At 42.2% G+C, this 17,737-nt stretch overlaps 1 long non-coding RNA gene across 2 annotated transcripts in view; it reads right to left on the bottom strand.

Moving 5' to 3' along the window:
* LOC121157062 overlaps positions 1–17,737 on the bottom strand; it is a 196,391-nt gene that overhangs the window by 129,703 nt on the left and 48,951 nt on the right. For both annotated transcript variants that reach the window (XR_005883980.1, XR_005883979.1), the window contains exon 2: positions 2,103–2,299. This is a non-coding gene — a long non-coding RNA (uncharacterized LOC121157062). The remainder of the gene's footprint in view (positions 1–2,102; positions 2,300–17,737) is intronic.

Below are 17,737 nucleotides of genomic sequence, written 5' to 3'. Positions count from 1 at the left end.
ACAAAAATAGACACCCTGGAGTTCTCCCTCTCCAGACGCATTGGTTTACATTCCAGAGTGGTGACCTAGAAACCCTCCCCTCTCTCCGCAGAGACCATTTCTGGATGTTGCCAAAGTCTCTCTAGCTCCCTTCCTCCAAAGGGGAAGAAATGCAAGTGTTAGCCGCTCCAGTAGCTGCAAGTGTCACCATTCCATGCTTCCTCTTCTGCAGCACCTAGGATGCCGCACATGCAGCTAACACCACGTGCTCGCTATGTTGCTTTGTCAGAAGATAGAACATGGGGAAACAGCTTCCGTAAGATTGTATATGTAGGTAATACAGAGGTATTACACACATGCCTACACACACACACACATATGTGTGTATGTAAACACACATTGTTGAAGGCTGGCTTGTTAGCTTACAAACAGGGTAACAGCTCAAGGCTCTTCAGAGTTTGCATCCAACATTTGTTCTGCACTGGGTTAGTAGGTTATGTGGTACAGTAGGATTCTATTTGCTGCTCAGACACTCTGAAGGTGGAAGGCAAAGCCAATAAAGCTGTCCAGAGAAGACAGAATGAAATGGTAGGCACATGTCAAGCAGCATCTCCCAAGGCTCAGAAGATGCGTTTAGAACACGGTACCCCAAGATTTTGTTCTCTATACCTCTATACAGAATCCAGACCACTCTGGTTGTTTCCCATTGAAACATTTGATCTCAACCAAATGTACACGCCAGTTTGAACTAACCATTTCCAGGACAGGTCCGTCCATGTGGGAATCAGGTAAGAGGAGGCAGCACTTAAAGGCAAAGGAGCCAACCACTGCAGAAGGTATAGCATGCTGGGGAAATAAGCATGTTGTGGGTACCATCAAATAAAGGCAAACAACCATGGCAGTGATGCACAGTTGACAGCTTCAAGGAAAAATAACCCTGCAGGGGTGAACGCTAAATCCTTAGACTTGAGTTATTGGCAAAAAACATTTCTGGAATTTCTTCTTACCATTGTCAAGGTCCATCAGTTGAAGCTACTTAAAAATTTTCTTTTCCTACCTGAAAGTTTGCAGGAGATTGGCTCATGTTTTCCTAAATATCCTCTACAGTTTGGAAAACACACCAAACTTCAAATCAGAACCTGCAAAGATATTACTTTTCCCTTATATTTGAAACCCACACTTCCCTCCAGATCTTTTCTATTAGCCGTATTTATTCATGTGCAATGCATAATTGTTTGGCTTCCCGATTTTCCCCTCCCTGCCTCAGGCACACATAGCATTGCCAAAACAAATGCAATTGCCATTACTTTCACATCATCAAACCAAAATGCCCCCAATAAACACTGGGTTCTTACATTGGCAAAAAATTCCAAGAGACTAACACAGGAAGACAAATAGTAGAGGGAGCAGGAGGGCGTGCACAAAATATGAATATTATTGTTCCAAATAACATCTTGAGCCAGCCATTCCCTTCTACCTGTGGCCAAGCAGTCACTTAATTCCCCAATTGTTTCCCACAGGCCCAGCCCCAGCTTGTCTTGAGAAGTTAACCGACTCCATAGCAATCAAGAAAACAAAAGCTGTGGAATATTTTGCAAAGCTTAATCCAACAGAAGCTGTGCCAAGCAAACACCAGATATTTGCAAAAGCATTTTCTTCTGCTCACAGTGGTTTCCTGTGCGCATTGTACAAGAACAATGCCCTTCTCCACCTTGTCCCAACATCCTTACTGTGTCCCATTGCAAAGGAGCCTTTAGTAGTACAGAACTCCGTGCTGTAGAACATTAGAGTATGGTGAAATGCATTAATATATGCTCCGTGGTGGAAAAGTGACCGATTAAGGACACGGAGAAATGCTACAATCTTGGTGGTTCACAACATACTTTAACCCATGAAAGAACTGAACAGGCATTAACACAATCTGTAGGTCTCAGGCTTCTGCATACTATGAGGTCTTTCACGTTCTTTAAGAGATCTTACCACATGGTGTCTCCCTCACTTCCTAGACCTGTTGTAACAAAGTTACGCCAACAAGATGACTTACCACAGCTCCAGAGGTCAGACGCTCAAAACCAAGGAGTCAGCCAGGCTTCAAATCTCCAGGGACAGAGTCCCTGCCTTACCTCTCCAGCTGCCGATGGCTCCAGATGTTCTTTGGTTTGTGGTTGTGTCATTGCAGTCTTGGGCTCCCAGGTCCGACAGCCTCATGTTCTTCTGTTCCGCTCCATTTATCACAACACATGCAACCACTTTTAATGTGCTCCCAGACAATTCAGGATAAACTCCTCCTCCTGACATCCATATAAGGCAACATTGACTCCTACAAAATAAGGTAATATTCACACATTCCAGGCATTAGGATTTAGACATACATTTTTGAAGATCATTTTAGTATTTATTTTGCAAGGCAGAAGAGGGACCAGTGTTGTGGCACTGCAGTTATAGACACCATCGACATCAGCATCCCATATGGGCAGCTTTTGGAGTCCTGGTTGTTGCACTTTTGATCAAGCTCCCTAATAATGACCTGGTGAAAACAGTGCATAGGGGACCAAGAACTTGGGCCATGCTTCCATGTAGGAGACCCTGAAGAATCTCCTGACCCAGTCATGGTAGCTGTGGCCATTTGGGGAGTGAACAGACAAATGAAGTCCTCTGTTTCTTCCTCTATAAATCTGGGTTTCAAATAAAATAAACCTTTAGGGAAAAGGTAGAGTCACAAGGGGAACAAGCAAGTAGTGTGTGCACATGAGAAGAGGATATGATTATCTTCCATCTACTGGCTTACTTCCGAAATGCCCATGCAATTGTGGCTGGATCAGGCTGAAGACAGGAATCCAGAGATCTCACAGGGGCCTCAGGGACCTGTGTACCTGCGCCATCACCTGTTGCCTCCCAAAGGCAGTGTGAGCAGGAAGCTGCATCAGAGGTAGAGGCAAGGCATAATCCCTGGCACTCCAATAAAGGATACAGCCGTCCCAAGTATGTTTTAACTTGCTGTACCACAACACCCACCTCTTGAACACATTTGCCATTCAACATATTGTCAATGTGAATTGGCAAGTATCAAAATGCCATCTTTGTTACTCAGCAATCATCCTATGCAAGATTTAATAACGCAAAATGAGAGACAACAAGAGCAAAGTACTGGTATGCCACTCTCTCCATCAGGATAGACGTGCGTGTGGCTATTTAGAATTTCCCGAGACTTTATGGGATTTCCTGAGCACCTGCAGCCTTAGTCACTACACAGAACTTCTTTTGAGAAGCTGAGCCCCACATTTCCTTTAGATGCACACCTACTAGCCTAGCATGAGCATAAATAATCACATCAATCTATTAAGCGTAAAGGACAGCAATTTACAAATCTTCCACCAAGTACCCTTCCTGTCAAGTCATGTGAACTTGTCTTTCTGTATTCATATGACCATGGAGCAGGACTGGGATGGAGAAGCTGTAGGAATGTATTAAAGGAATTAAGGCAAAAACTTCAACCAAATAGATGGTCATGGAGGGAGAAGGAATCTCATCCATAACTACATAGTTGCGTCAATTTATTCATTAAAACACACACATACTTCCTAATAATTACGGAGCAACTCCAACATATCAATTGGGCATAGTGTTTTTGGTGGTACACACCTACAAAAAAGCTTCACTGATCAGCGTTCTTCCAAGGTTTGAGAGTCTAGCACTTGAAACACTTGAAACAGCCCTAATTAAAGACCCATTACTTCTCAAGGTCTCCTCCCTGACAAATGGCCTCTTGGGAATGACACTGGCAGGTTAAGCTGGGCTGCACTGAGGCATGATGTGCCAATCCTATTTCCTAATAAGACCCCCTCATGGTATGATCTTCATCTCCTGAGGCTGAGAAGTCACACGGTTGAATGTTGGTGGAGCTCATATTGCTGAATGTGTATGGAAATGAGTGAGTAATGACATGGCTCCTGGGTGGATTCAGTGGGTCCCAGTTCCAATTTTACTTCCTGCTACCGGTAGGTCTTCATCTGGTCTACAATGGCTGACCCACATCCAAGTCCATCTGTCGCAGGCCTCAGTTCTGATCCAGTCATCACCCATCTCAACCTCTGATGTCCTGCTTGTTCCTGTTTCCATGTGTTTATTCTCACTCTCCCATCCTTCACTACAGTGTAAGCTCCCTGTGGCTGGGCCCTGGACTTAGAGTCCTGGCTGTCCCACTTCAGATCTAGCTCTGTCACTTACAGCTTTGTATTGCCAGTACACAGGACACAACCTGGCATTTGTTGACCCTTCAGTGTTAGTTGAATAGATGAATACACGCAGAGTGAGGTAAAGGACTGAGCTGATACTGAGGTCACAGTCAACTTTATCAGGAATGATAAGGTCGTGAATTAATGTGGGCTGTGGATCAATCAATACCCCTTACCACAGGAAAAGAGAGCTAAAAGGAGTGAACATGTCAAAGGAAATTCTCTGATAACTGGGCTATTTGAGAATTGTTCACTCCCTGGAAAGCAGCAATGTTTCCAGAAAGAGCCCAACAGAATCACCCAAGATGTGATCTCCACAACACAAGTGACATTTAGAATTCTTTCTCTCACTCACACACACACACACACAAAGGCTGATTAAAAAGCTGTGCTCATATTAAAACTGGAAGAGTACATTCTAAGCTGATGGGACTAAAGCAGGAATGCTGTGAGCATATCAAAATATGTCCAAGATTCTGACCCTGGGAAATCATTCTCTGGGAGCTTGATATTTTCTGAGCGATTGCTTCAGCATTGAACAACCTCAGCTCCTAGAGCTGAGCAAGGACAGCTAAGGAAATGGCAATCTTACCTTGGGGGATGCAATTTATACCAAGGAAACTTCCAGAAGGTTATAACTAAAATACTGGCTTATGGGTATCCCAAACATAAAATGGTAGCTGGTTGAAGCCAGTGTTATCTTTACTGGCTGAAATCATACAAGATATATTTCGTAAGTATTAGCAAGATATTGTATCTTTGATACTGTGGAAGTTGCTAATCCATCCCCTCTCTCCTTGTCACAGGCCCCATGACCATTGCTGGACCCTTGGCCATGTACAACATGCTGGAGACAAGCCTACCAGAAGGACAAGGCTCTTTTTATAGAATTTCTGCAAGGTATTTAATCACTTTCCTGCATATTGCTAACAGAATGAAAGCATGTAAGCTGTTGGTATTTGTTCGGATTTATTTCTTGGAATAAACTTGCTTTAAAATAGTTATGCGAGGGCTGACACGGTGGCATAACAGACAAATTCTCTACCTATGCCACTGACATCCCATATGATCACAGGTTCATGTCCCAGTTGCTCCACTTCCTATTGAGCTCCCTGGTTATGGCCTGGAGGATGTGTTCACTGATTTTTAATGCAGACAATCCACCTACTATAAAAATGCATAAAATCCTATAACCAGTAGATGGCACTCAAGTTTCAGCTGTCACAATGGCTTCTCTGCTCTCTCCCAAAACACCCATTTCCAACAAAGAAGGGTAAGAGTTGTAGCTGCACGCAGGTAAGTAGAAAAAGTTAACCTATGCTTCTAAATTCCCCCTGGAGATTACTTCCAGTCAAATTGGGAACACACAACAGCAGCGAGAAGAGGAAGGGACACATAAATATTGTTATCCAGACAGCAAGGCAGGTTTAAATATGGTAGTTTTATAAGCAAAGCTGGTTTCTAATACAAACCCCACCATTTGACAACCTCGTATCCTTCTGGAAATTGCCCTCTCTGAATGGCACTCCTCCATTTTACCAAATGCTCATCATAACACCTGTCTCTCAAGATAGTCCTGACAATTGCGAATACCATTTCCACAGCACAAGCACTGCAAAAATCACTTGGTATATGGTAAGCACTAAATAACTATTAAAATAACAAAATGTAAACAGTTTTAATTGGTCTGGATTGGGTCATAAATATTTGAATTTGAAGCAACAGAGACCATCTTTATAACTTCTGAGCTAGTTGAAAGTCTCAATTTCTCTAAACCAAACATTGAAGAGACTGCATATAACTACAGTACGAAGTTCAGGTGTGGAAAACAAAACAGACTGCAAGATGTTATAACACTGTAAAGCCCAACTTCACTTTTAAAAAGATATGTATCTCATGGAATATAAGCTAAAGTATTAAAATTTATTATCTCTGGTTATGAAACCATAGCTCATAATGTTCTGAATATGTTCCTGCATTTAAAACATACTTTTTGTAATGAGCATTTTTTTGCACTTGTTTCTAATCACACACACAAGTATCTTCTGTATGTGTGCGTTTATCCAACATGAGTACCAAAAGGTGCCCCTTCTGCGAGCCAGGTGAGTCCATGGGGAGCACTCCTCGAGGGCAGAGTCCTGCCTTCTGGTTGGAAACCTCCAGAGGAAAAGCGAGGGAAAGACAAACAGAAGCCCTTGCTGTATTTCCTTGTCTCAGGCCAGGGACTAAACACTGTTCGGTTGGAAGTCAGGAAACTAAAGCCTTCTCCACATGGAGGATCAGGTCTAAAACTTCCACTACTTCAAGTATTTCCATCAGCCCGAAAACGTGAGAAAACGCCCTTGTAATGATCCGTACGCGTGGGAATGTTTATCAAGACATTTCAAACATGCACTTCGACCAATGAGCCCATTTCTTGGACTCCGGCCTGCACACAGACACCTGTAGGTGCACAATGATCTGTGCTCACAGATCACACAGGGCAGGGTCATCTCAAGTGCCCTCTAGTGGATATATTTTTATCTGAATGATATGACTACAGAGGGACAGACCAGTGACAGAGAGCTCCCATCTGCTGGTTTACTCCAACATGCTTTCTGCATGGGTGAGACAACCCAACCTAGGAGCCTGGACCCCACTGTGAGTCCCTCCCCCACTTGGCTAGCAGGAATTCGACTAACTCAGGCCTAGTCTTCCTGAGTACATGTTAGCATGAAGCTGCAATCTGGGGTATTACGATCCAGGATTTTAACCGGTGCTCCAATATTAATGTAGGGGTAACCCAAGAAGTGTCCTAACTACTATGTCAAACGCAAGTGATTTTTAACATTAAGAGGCATTCATGCTATGGAGTTCACTGAATCTACTGAACAGAATGCTACAGTCTAAATATAGAAATGGACGTATATCTCCCCAAACATACTGAGAAAAGATGTAGTCACCATTACCATTGGAAGGTCTCATTTATGAAAACCTGATGTGTGTATATAGGAAGATTTTCATGTATATAAATGTGCTGAATATAGAAATGCTGGAAAAAGTCTAGCAAAGTCAATACTTAGTCATCAACACTGCCTCAAAAAGGTAGTTGTTAAAAATATCCTGTTTTCAGCCAGGGTATCTGGTAGGAACACACGCACTTGGGGCACACATACCCTGGATCACAGAACCTGGCTTCCAAGTTCAGCTCCTTTGTCAGTTCTGGGCAAGAGCGAGGGTTCCGATGCTTACGTTTCTGCTGCTCAGATGGGAGACCTACATCCATTTCCAGTCTTCTGGCTGCAGCCTGACACAGCCCCTCCTGCTACAGATGGCCAGCAGATGGACAACCTGGATGTCTCTCTCTCAAACTTCTAACTAAAAATGGGGTTTTATTTTCTTCATTACTTTACTTCTTTCACATACACACATTCTCATATAGACTTGAATGCAGTTAAACTCTCAACCAAGTTGGGAGAAATCGTTCTATCTGAAATAGTTGTACCTTATCAGACAGGAAATAATTGCCCAGATGGACAGAGGGAGTCCGAATTTGCCCACTGTGCATTGATTCAGCTCACAGGGGGCAGCGGGAGACTAGCAATTGTATGCAGAAAGGAAAGCAGGGAAGCAGAGGCCTCAGGGCTGCAAAGGTGGACAGCTCCTTCAGAAAGCCAAGTTCTCACTGGTCCTTCATCTTGTGTACTTGCGTAGTTATTAGAAATCATCAACAATGAATCAGCAGTGAGCGTAGGATCATCTGTATGATTTGCCACCCTAGAATTTAGAGTTGATTCGGTCTACTTCGACAGACACCATTCACTTATTCTATCCCCTAAGCCCGTCATCGATGCCACAAAGTCCTCACTGTCTCACCCAGAAAAAGTGGGAATGTGATCTGACTCCCAAAACCCTTGTGGGGACATCAGATCACAGTTAGCAAGAATGGCCACTAGGTGGCGGGATACAAACTCTAGGCCTAGTGGAATCTCCAGACACTGGAGCGGAAGGAACCACAGTGCTGCCACGCGCTGGGTGGGAGTGTTGCTTCATTCACCCTTGGGTGACAGTGGGGTCAGAGCTAAGGACCTCTTGGCTAGTCCATCTCTTAGTGATAAGGACTAATCAAGTTGTAATGATAAAAAATGCATCCATTCCTTCTTGCTCTCTCCCACCCCCATTCATCTCTATCATTCCCCTGTTCTGGTTCAGTAAGCAGGAGTCAACAGCATTCTAAAGAATTTTTATAATTCTATACATAATTTTATAAAGAATTCTATAAGTGTGTTTAAGGAAAAATGCCTCACCAGATTTAAGGATGGGGTAAGGAGGGGCAGAAGGCTGGTGGGTAGAGGATCGAAGGGACCAAGGGGTACCACATGAATCTTGCCACTAAGGAACGGCCTTTCCCTGGAGCGAGAGGACCGGTTGAGACATCGTTTCCATTAAGTGTCTATGGATAGGAGTAGGCTTGTACCAATTTTAAAGAATTCGTTTTATGATAAGATAAAAATATTCACTGAGAATGTTTATGAATTATTTAAGGAAGAAAGATCATCTGTAAAGCCAAAATGTAATTTCCCAGTGTATCCATGCATGTAAATAGAAAATATGCATATTTAGTAGCAATGAAACAACCAGGCAAATCACATGAGAACATAAAACTTTGTCTCGTCTCAGATCATAAGGGAAATATTTGACAAAAAGAAACTACTTCTACAAGCTGCAAAGGGAAGACAAACATAAAATTCCAGACAGTATTTACTTTGGAGAAGTGAGCCTGATGAGTGGGCTTATCCCATTCCCCCAAGAACTAATCACTCTCCAGTCCAGAAAGCCAGGAGGGTCACAGGGATTCATTGTATTACTATGCTGCATGGCTCACAAAAACAGTACTGCCTTCTCCACGACAATAACTACATCCTGTAAATTTAACACTGACTGAAAAATACAACCCACCCAATAGGCACGTCTAGCAGCACGCTTTTCTTCTGCATTGTATTTCCTTTAATACTCCCTTACATGTTCATATTCAACTTCATGCCATTCACACTCTTTCTTCTGGGAAAGAGCCCTGTCCAAGCAGAACCGATTAGGAATGGAATCAGGGGGAAAAAAAAGTCAAACACTGCTGCCAGGAGCAATGAGGTCCTAAAGAGACTAGTTTGATCTGTCCCTAGGTAAAAAAGGAATCCTGCTTCTCTGAAAAAAAAGTCATCTGCATAGGCTGTCAGTCATTTCAAGCCAACCTACTGTTTTCAGGGCCAGTTATAAATAAGACACTTCCTTTCACAAAACACCTGCTTGCCACCAGAGAGCTGTGTTCAACTCCAGCGCAGAACACTCCGGATAGTGCATACCTTGGTCGAGTTTACTACTAACAGCTGACTTAGAGTGTTGAGGGACTGCTGATCAAAACATGTCTATCTTTGGGAAATAGGAAGTGCAGATGCAAGCCTTCCACCAGTTCCTTAGGTCCACTGTCATAGTTGTACCAGGATAGACCGTTGGCAGTCTGATTCAATGTACAAATTCAAGATAATTCAAACAACAACTTCAGGGCTTTCACACTGCCAGAACTTCAGAAGCACTAATAATTACAGGATGTCTTAAATCTACTTTCCTATTCTCTGCCGCCCTCCAAGTATTCATGCCATTGTACAAATAAACTCACTTGGTGAGCAAAATTATACATCATCTACTTTATCAAGCTCGAGAAATTAGAAACAAAAGCACAACAGCTAACTATCTTGCCCAGTAGATGATTGGCGTAAGAGCGAGACCAATCACTACTATGGAAACAGAGCAGTTGGTCCATGGATCATATGCTAAACTCCGAAGAACAGAGGAGTAGATATAGCTGTTGGTAGCTTCACCATGCCTGCAAGTTACAGACCAAAATATATCCCCATCAGCAGAAAGCAGTCAACACAGCAATACCAATTTCATTCCAAAAAGCTAATTCATCTACCTACAGTGTTATGACAACTGAAAACTAGACATGGTTGTATACTGTAAGGTACAATTTTTAAATGTTTTTGATAAAGATGAAGATTGAGAAACATAAGAGTATTCAAAATGAATCTACAAAAGGGGGGAAATATTAGTGTTATGTTTAATAGATTTTTTTCCTTCTTAGAAATGAAAGCCATAATGAATCACCAATGTCTTCATGTGCCCACAATAAGCTAAATGTCTCATTTTCTACCAAGGACTAAACACGCTCCAGGGTGTAAACATGGCATGATTGCTTAGCTTAATGTGTGTGAAATAAATATGCTATTCTCTAGAGAACTTTTTTCTACAGATCATTTCCACATTTACAGGAGTAGGGACATTTTTATAAAACTAAATGAGAGGAAGTAATATCAAAGTTCATCAAATCTTTGCCATGGATTTCCAATGACCATCGCAACTATCCTGAAATAGTGTTTTTAAAATGTCTTCCGGGCAAGGCTTCTCAGGGGAACCAATGGTTCACACTGTAAATCAAGGTATGTACCTTCTGCCCATCAGGCTGCCAGGGGATAACTGGACCGTACATCTCCCAGGACTGCACCTTCTAAATCTGGTTATTCTGCAGAACCACGAGGGACACTTTGTAAAACACAGATCTTCCAAGTCCTACACTGGATGTACAAAGCCACGGCCTGAGAAGTGGTATTTCTGAAGTTTGAAAATCCAGGGCTAAGGAGACACTAAACCAACTCAGAGAAATGTGTCAGTCGTCATTACAAGGTACTGGGGGTGAGGTAGGCAAATGTCCAAGATTTTACCCTAAATCTTACCCTAAATTTTACCTCTATTTTCTGGTTTTCAGAATATTGATGTCGATATTTTGAACGCTCACTAATAACATATAGCTGTCAGCATCCAGTACTGAACATCTCTGCAGGCAGTATGCGCCCTATGCATTCTCTGAATGGGCTTGAGAACCAGGTAAGAGGAAATGTTCAGGCCTCCCTCGTTTTGTACAAGCAAGAATTTTCTGCACCGAGAGTTGCTCTAGTTTTTCCTCAAAAAGTGTAGCAGTTAACCCCAGAAGGTGGAACCAGACTCATAATTCTAAGGCACTGTTAGAGATCCATCTGTGTGAAAGATGTTCTATCATACTCTATCATATCATGAACATGTTCTGTGCAGAGTTTTTGATATCCACGTTGGTGCAATGGTTTTGCTGTGTGCCTGGAGATTATGTGTTAATCTCTAATAACCATGAGGTACTGAGAAGATTCAAATTTAATCTCATTCTGATGTTTGGAGAGCTGTCATAGGGGAGTGATTAGGATAATAGAATGTCACTAGGGTGCAGCCTTGGTGATAGAGTCTTTCTTGCGTTGTATGACAAAGTTCAAAACAAGTCCACAGACACCTGCCCACTTCCTGTCTCCTGTCAAGCAAAGCAATTGGCCTCTTGGATATAGTTTCAGCATCACCGGACATGCACCCTTGCTTGACCCTTGACCTCAGGAACCATGACCAGAAACAAACCTTCCTTTGTAACTTTCCTAATATATTACATTGACATTTTGTTTTCAGCAATAGAAAACATACTCCTAGTTCACTATACCCTATATAAGACAAACATATGCTAATTTATAAACATATGCTAAATAAATACATCAAAACACTACATTAGCAATAATGTAGTCAAGGATGATTTTAACTTGTGTGTTTCCTCTTTTGTACAAAATACATGAAGAATTAGGGGAAAGTATATGCTCTATAAGATGAACTTAGTACACTTTATTGAGAATAAGTTTTGCACTGTTCAATGCTATAAAACCAAGCAAAAGTAACGAACACATGGGAAAATACTTAGTCTGTCTCCTTATTCATTCCCCTTTAGTCATTTTCTAATGTTTCTAAAGGAATGTAGTTACCTACAAATACTGAAAACATTATAATACCTGAAAGCCCTACCTGTGCATCGCAAGTAACTGCTGGGTGCTGTATTCTACCATTACTGCGTGTGCAAAACAAAACTACCTTTGGCTCCAACTATTACTGCCTTTCTTGGTATGGTTCTCACATTTTGTTACTTCTCTACCATGGACTTCCTTCGTTTAGGATTTCCACAATTATACACAGTCAGCAGAATAAAAATCTTTGCCCTACAGTATGATATACATCCTTATCAACTTAGCCCAAATGATTCAAGCAGCAGCGCCTACCCCATCACTTCACTGGGGAGTTAAGGAACAAGGTTTGCTTGTGAGCATCAACCAGCAGGCTTCTTGTATCTCGAGACAAGGAGATAACTGCTCAGTTTTCCCACTGGGAACCTCTCAACGGGCCCTTATTTGCAACAATGTTCCAGGTAAGACATGGCCAGTAGAAAATTGTTAGCACCGTCACAACACCACCCCCACCCTCATCTGTTTTGCATATGGCTACATCTCAAATATCAAGAATAGCACTTAGCTAAATGGGCATTCAAAAATACCTTATTACTCAGTCAACGAACTACAGGAGCATTTGCAAATATTCATTTCCTCTTCAAAACGTCTATTTTCATGATTTCATGCAATGACTCACCTACCATCACTGATACGAGCCACTTCCTGTCCATTCACATGAAAGCAGCTGATAAACTTGGACAAACTACATTTCTTCTATCATTTTTTTTTTCCTAAAAAAGCTTGACATGCTTACTGTCACCAGTTAACTGGGGAGGAATGGGAACATCAAGGAAAAGATAACCCTGACAGGGTAGGTTGGGACACAAACATCAATCAGGTAGTTGCTATTTCACGTATTTACAAGAGGAGATGGGCCCACGTTCGACCCGCTGCCGTTGTCCACTATTGCAGCTGGGATCAGGACTCCCAAGAATGAGGCCAGCAGTTCTCACCACACCAACAGAGAACTGCTTCCAGCGCTCACACCTTGGGACATGAGCAGATGGTCTGCTTATTTTCTATCAAAATTTTCTACCAAAATCCGATTGATAATAACAGTGTGCCCAAGTAAGGAGAAGGGCAAGCATCTGGCTCCCAAGTAAGACACACCAAAACCCCTTACTCGAGTTCCTGGGTCTGATAGCTGCCTGCACTCCTGACTCAGCTTCCTGTTAATACTGGTGCTCAAAGGCAGCAGCGATCGTTTAGTGAGTTTATGGAGTTTATGCCTCCAACATGAAGGATCTAGACTGAGCTCCAAGCAACAGGCATTTGCCATATTATGGGAATTTGGAGAGTGAACGAGCAGATCAACACAGTATTTTCACCTCTCAAATTTTCTTAGAAACATTTCCTATGCTAATTAAAGTCAAGTCCCTCGAGTCTGATACAGCTCTTAAAGACCAGGACTCAGGCCACTGAGAAAAAAAGGAGAAATTCTGGGCCAAGGAATGAATAAGTGAAGACTGGAACTAAACTTCAGTGTTCTGTCCAGGAAGCCATAAGACAAACATGAGATCAGCTTGTATTAATAAGTAGGACTTTGTGGATTTTTGTTTTATAAATATGAAATATTCAAAACAAATATAGACCATTACATGATACATTTTCACATTGATAAAACATTAAAATTTGACAATATATCCAATCTTTGTACATTCTTTAGTGATGTGATTTTGAACTGGATTTTATATACTCCCGTTTTGGGTATTTTAAGTGGGACATAGGCAGTGAACTGGTTGATGGGGCAATATAATGCTATCAGATGCTAAATTGTGCTTAAATTAGGATACTAGGAAAAGGCAAAGCATCCCTAGCACATAATTTTTAACACTCTTAAGTAGATGCTTATGGGGGTTCACGAAGGACTAATGTAACCAAGTTAAAATATATCAAAGAAAAACTTCACCTACCGCATCTATGCCAGGACTGAATTCCCACAGTCATTCCTCAAGTGTGCTCCTTCACTGTACTAACTTCCATTTTTTAAGATTTATTTTTCTTGGAAAGTCAGAGGCATAGAGAGGAGGAGGGACAGAGAGGAAAATTTTCTGTCTGTGATTCACTCCCAAACCTGCTGCAACTGCTGAACTGAGTCGATCCGAAGCCAGGAGCTTCTCTCCAGATCTCCCATATTGGTTCTGGGTCCCAAGGCTTTGGGTTATCCTCTACTGCTTTCCCAGGCCACAAGCAGGGAGCTGGATGGGAACCAGTGCCCTTATGGGATCCTGACACATGCAAAGCAAGGACTTTAGGCCCACGTATTTCTTATACTGTTCAAGATGCTTCCATGAGGGATATATATACAGCAGCCTTTTCCAGGAAATGGGGCCCACTGAACTTGCACCTATTATCCAGGGTTTTCCAATTTCAATAGGGAAACGATTTGCAGCTTAAATTGGCCATCATAATTTTTGGCTTGTTAAGTACAAATGAGTAAAAACTTAACACCCTTTCAAATTTGAATGCAAGACAAAATTGCCTTCATGAAATATAGAACATTGGTGCAAGACAAAAGGACATTGCATTTTTACTCTAACATGTGTGTCCGGGTTTATAAAAATTTCAATTAAGCAAATTATACCCTGCTGAAGGGGGGGGGGGTAGCTTTCCAGCATGATGTGATAATCTACTAGGAAAATTCAGGCGGCTAGCTGCTTTGGTTGCTGTGCCCCTGATCAGCTGGCATATCGCATCAGGCAATTCTGAGTTCCCAGCTCTCCCTTGTCTACAACGTGCTGCTTCACTCAGATCTGAAGAACTACCCAAGAAGTCACACGATTCTCATTCTTCACTTCGTAGAAATCGTAACATAATGACCAAGAGGAGATTTCAGCCTTAGTTATGAACAGTTCTGCTACTCGGTCAGCTCTTCTGAAATACAGAACATGTAGAAAAAACAGAGTGCCACTTCCGACTTGACCGTTCTCACTCGCAACACAAGCTTGATTCTGTTTAGAGGTTAAGCACTGCTTCTGTAGCACACAGCATATGAACACAGAAGAGTCCTGGCTCCCTCCTGCTAACATCAGCTGTCACTGAGGCCCCCTCCTCCGAGTGCCCTGCAGTCCGCCGGCTTGTGCATTAGGTCAGGACATGGCTGTACTAAGTTTTTCCTTTCCATTGGAGAGTGTTTCAACCTCTTTTTGTCTCTAAGTAAACCCCTTTGGAAATGGCCATCATACTTCAATTTTTGGTTAGTGGGGATTTAAGCTGTGCTTGTAGAGAGGATCTAAGTTATGTCTGTAAAAATTAAGAAGGAGAGTTTGACTGAGGGAGAAGCGGGTGGGAGGAAGTATGGTTATTTTCTTTTACAACCATAGCCACAGAATACGTGGAACATGTTTGTATCAAAAAGTTTTAAATAAATTAAAAAAATGCACATAAACTAGTCTATCACCTAAATTCAGGAGATCTGTATCCAGCATCTGTCCTGGTTTCACCGTGATACTCTCAGTGTCAAGTTCGTAGCTGCCTCTAATGGGCTCGAGTCTCTTGGGAAGCATGAGTTTGAGGCAGGCTAGACTTTCCTCGAGTCTCAGCACTGCCACTAACTGTGTGTCCTTGAGCAAATCTTGACACCTCTCAGTCCTAGCTTTCCCACTTAGGAAATAACCATGCTGGTGCCTACCTGCCCTCATGCATTCACCCAGTCTTCCCATTTGAGCAGTGACTGATGAAACAGAGCAATGTGCTTAGATAACAAAAGGCATTAATGGGAGACTCCTTCATCACCTCTCAATGAGCAGCGGCAAGATCAGGAAGAATAATTCCAGCTCAAGAAACAAGCAAACAAAAAATGCTGAATCATCTACAGCCACCTTGCTCTGAACAAGATATCCTGAACCAGAAAAAGTCCCAAAAGGAAATTCTGGCCCACAGAAGAAAACAAAATTCCTCATCAGCAAGTTACAAAGAAAGGATGTTCCCTTACAATTAACCTCAGTCACTGTGTAACTATGAATCCATTAAGTCTTGGGAGTGTAGTAGTGTAGAACATTGAAAATTCAGACTGCATGTAGGAGACTCAAGTGCTCCTTCTTAGAAGAGGTGCTGCTGCCAGCCACTCTGAGAACCTCTTGTGAAAGGTAGCCAATGAGTGAACTAGTAATGATGGTTTAACGAACTAATACTATCAGGGAAATGATTTTTGTGGCAGGGTAAGAATAAATATTTAAAGTTGGATCAAATTCTAACAAAGAGAAAGGTTGGATAATTTAAAGTCATGCTTTCAATAACTTCCAGCATTGCTATCATGTTACTAATTGTCATTGGCAGGACAGATACTATGTCCCAAAGTTCACCTCTGATTCTCAAAAGTTGTAATTATATTTCATGCTCAAAGGGACTTGTAGATGTGCTCAAATTTATAGACGTAATGATGGGGATAGAGAAAGTACCTCAGATTAGCCACCTAAGTCCAGTCTAATCACATGAATCCTTACAAATGAAGCAGCTTAGCACCAGCGTTGTAGCTTAACAGGTTAAGCTGTCATCTGCAATGCCTGCATCCCATGTGAGCACCTGTTTGAGTTATGGATGCTCCACCACCAATCCAGCTCCTGGCTTATGTGTCTGGGAAATCAAATGTCCCAAGTCTTTCGGCCCCCGCAATCAAGTGGAACCCCCACTTCTGCAGTCATTTAGGGGAAAAAAAACTCCCTAACACTCCCTTTAAAATGAAAGACAATTACTTAGCTGTGATCAAAGCAAGATTGAACAAAATGATGTTGAAAAGATGCAACACTGGACCCGGCCTGGAAGCACAGTGGCTAAAGTCTTCACCTTGCAATGAACCAGGATCCCATGTGGGCACCGGTTCATAGCCTGGCTGCTCTACTTTTCCAGCCGCCTGCTTGTGGTCTGGGAAAGTAGTAAAGAATGGCTCAAAACCTTGCAATCCTGCACTTGCATGGGAGACCTTGAAGAAGCTCCTGGCTTCGAATCAGCTCAACTCTGGTTGTTGGGGCCACTTGGGGAGTGAACCAGCAGATGGAAGATCTTTCTCTCTCCTTCTCTCTGGAAATCTAACTTTCCATCAAAAATAAATCTTAAGCAAAACAAGATGCAACAATAGTAACACTGAAGGAGGAGTGAAGGAGCCAGAAGCCAAGACAGGTCAGTATTATCTGAAAGTTAGGCAACACATTTTCCCCTAAAACCACAAAGAGAAAATGATGCAAAAAAGAACGTGAACAACTTGCTGTTGCCTGCTGGTACCTTAGTCCTTGCCTACTGAGATCAGCGTTGGACTTCGAACCTGCTGACAGTGCAGGGTAATATATTCCTGTTTTTAGCTCACTTGTCTAAAGCTGGTAATAGTGAAGAAAACCATATGCATATGGTATAGTTTTGTTTTGTTATACTCTGCTGTCCAATATAAATTCTATCCAGAAGACTAGAATTTTAACTTCTGTGTATAAAAAGTTGATTAATACACATTCCATTGGGATGTTTTATTCTGCAAAATAGGAGGACCCTGGGTGAATAGTCTCATTTAATAGATAAGGAAGTGAAAGACTTTAAAGTGCCTTGCTCAAAGTTGCCGAGCTGCTAAGCAAGTGGTTGGCTAGGATGTCCAGTTTGACTCCTTTGCTCTCTCCCCCAACACCAACCTGGCTTCCGGCATGCACACGATTCCTA

This window comes from Ochotona curzoniae, unplaced genomic scaffold (genome assembly GCF_017591425.1).
Source record: "Ochotona curzoniae isolate NIBS_2020 unplaced genomic scaffold, NIBS_Ocur_1.0 contig_1014, whole genome shotgun sequence".
Lineage (NCBI taxonomy): Eukaryota > Metazoa > Chordata > Mammalia > Lagomorpha > Ochotonidae > Ochotona > Ochotona curzoniae.
The sequence above is the reverse complement of the archived record's forward strand: the minus strand, read 5'-3'. Positions and strand labels throughout refer to the sequence as shown.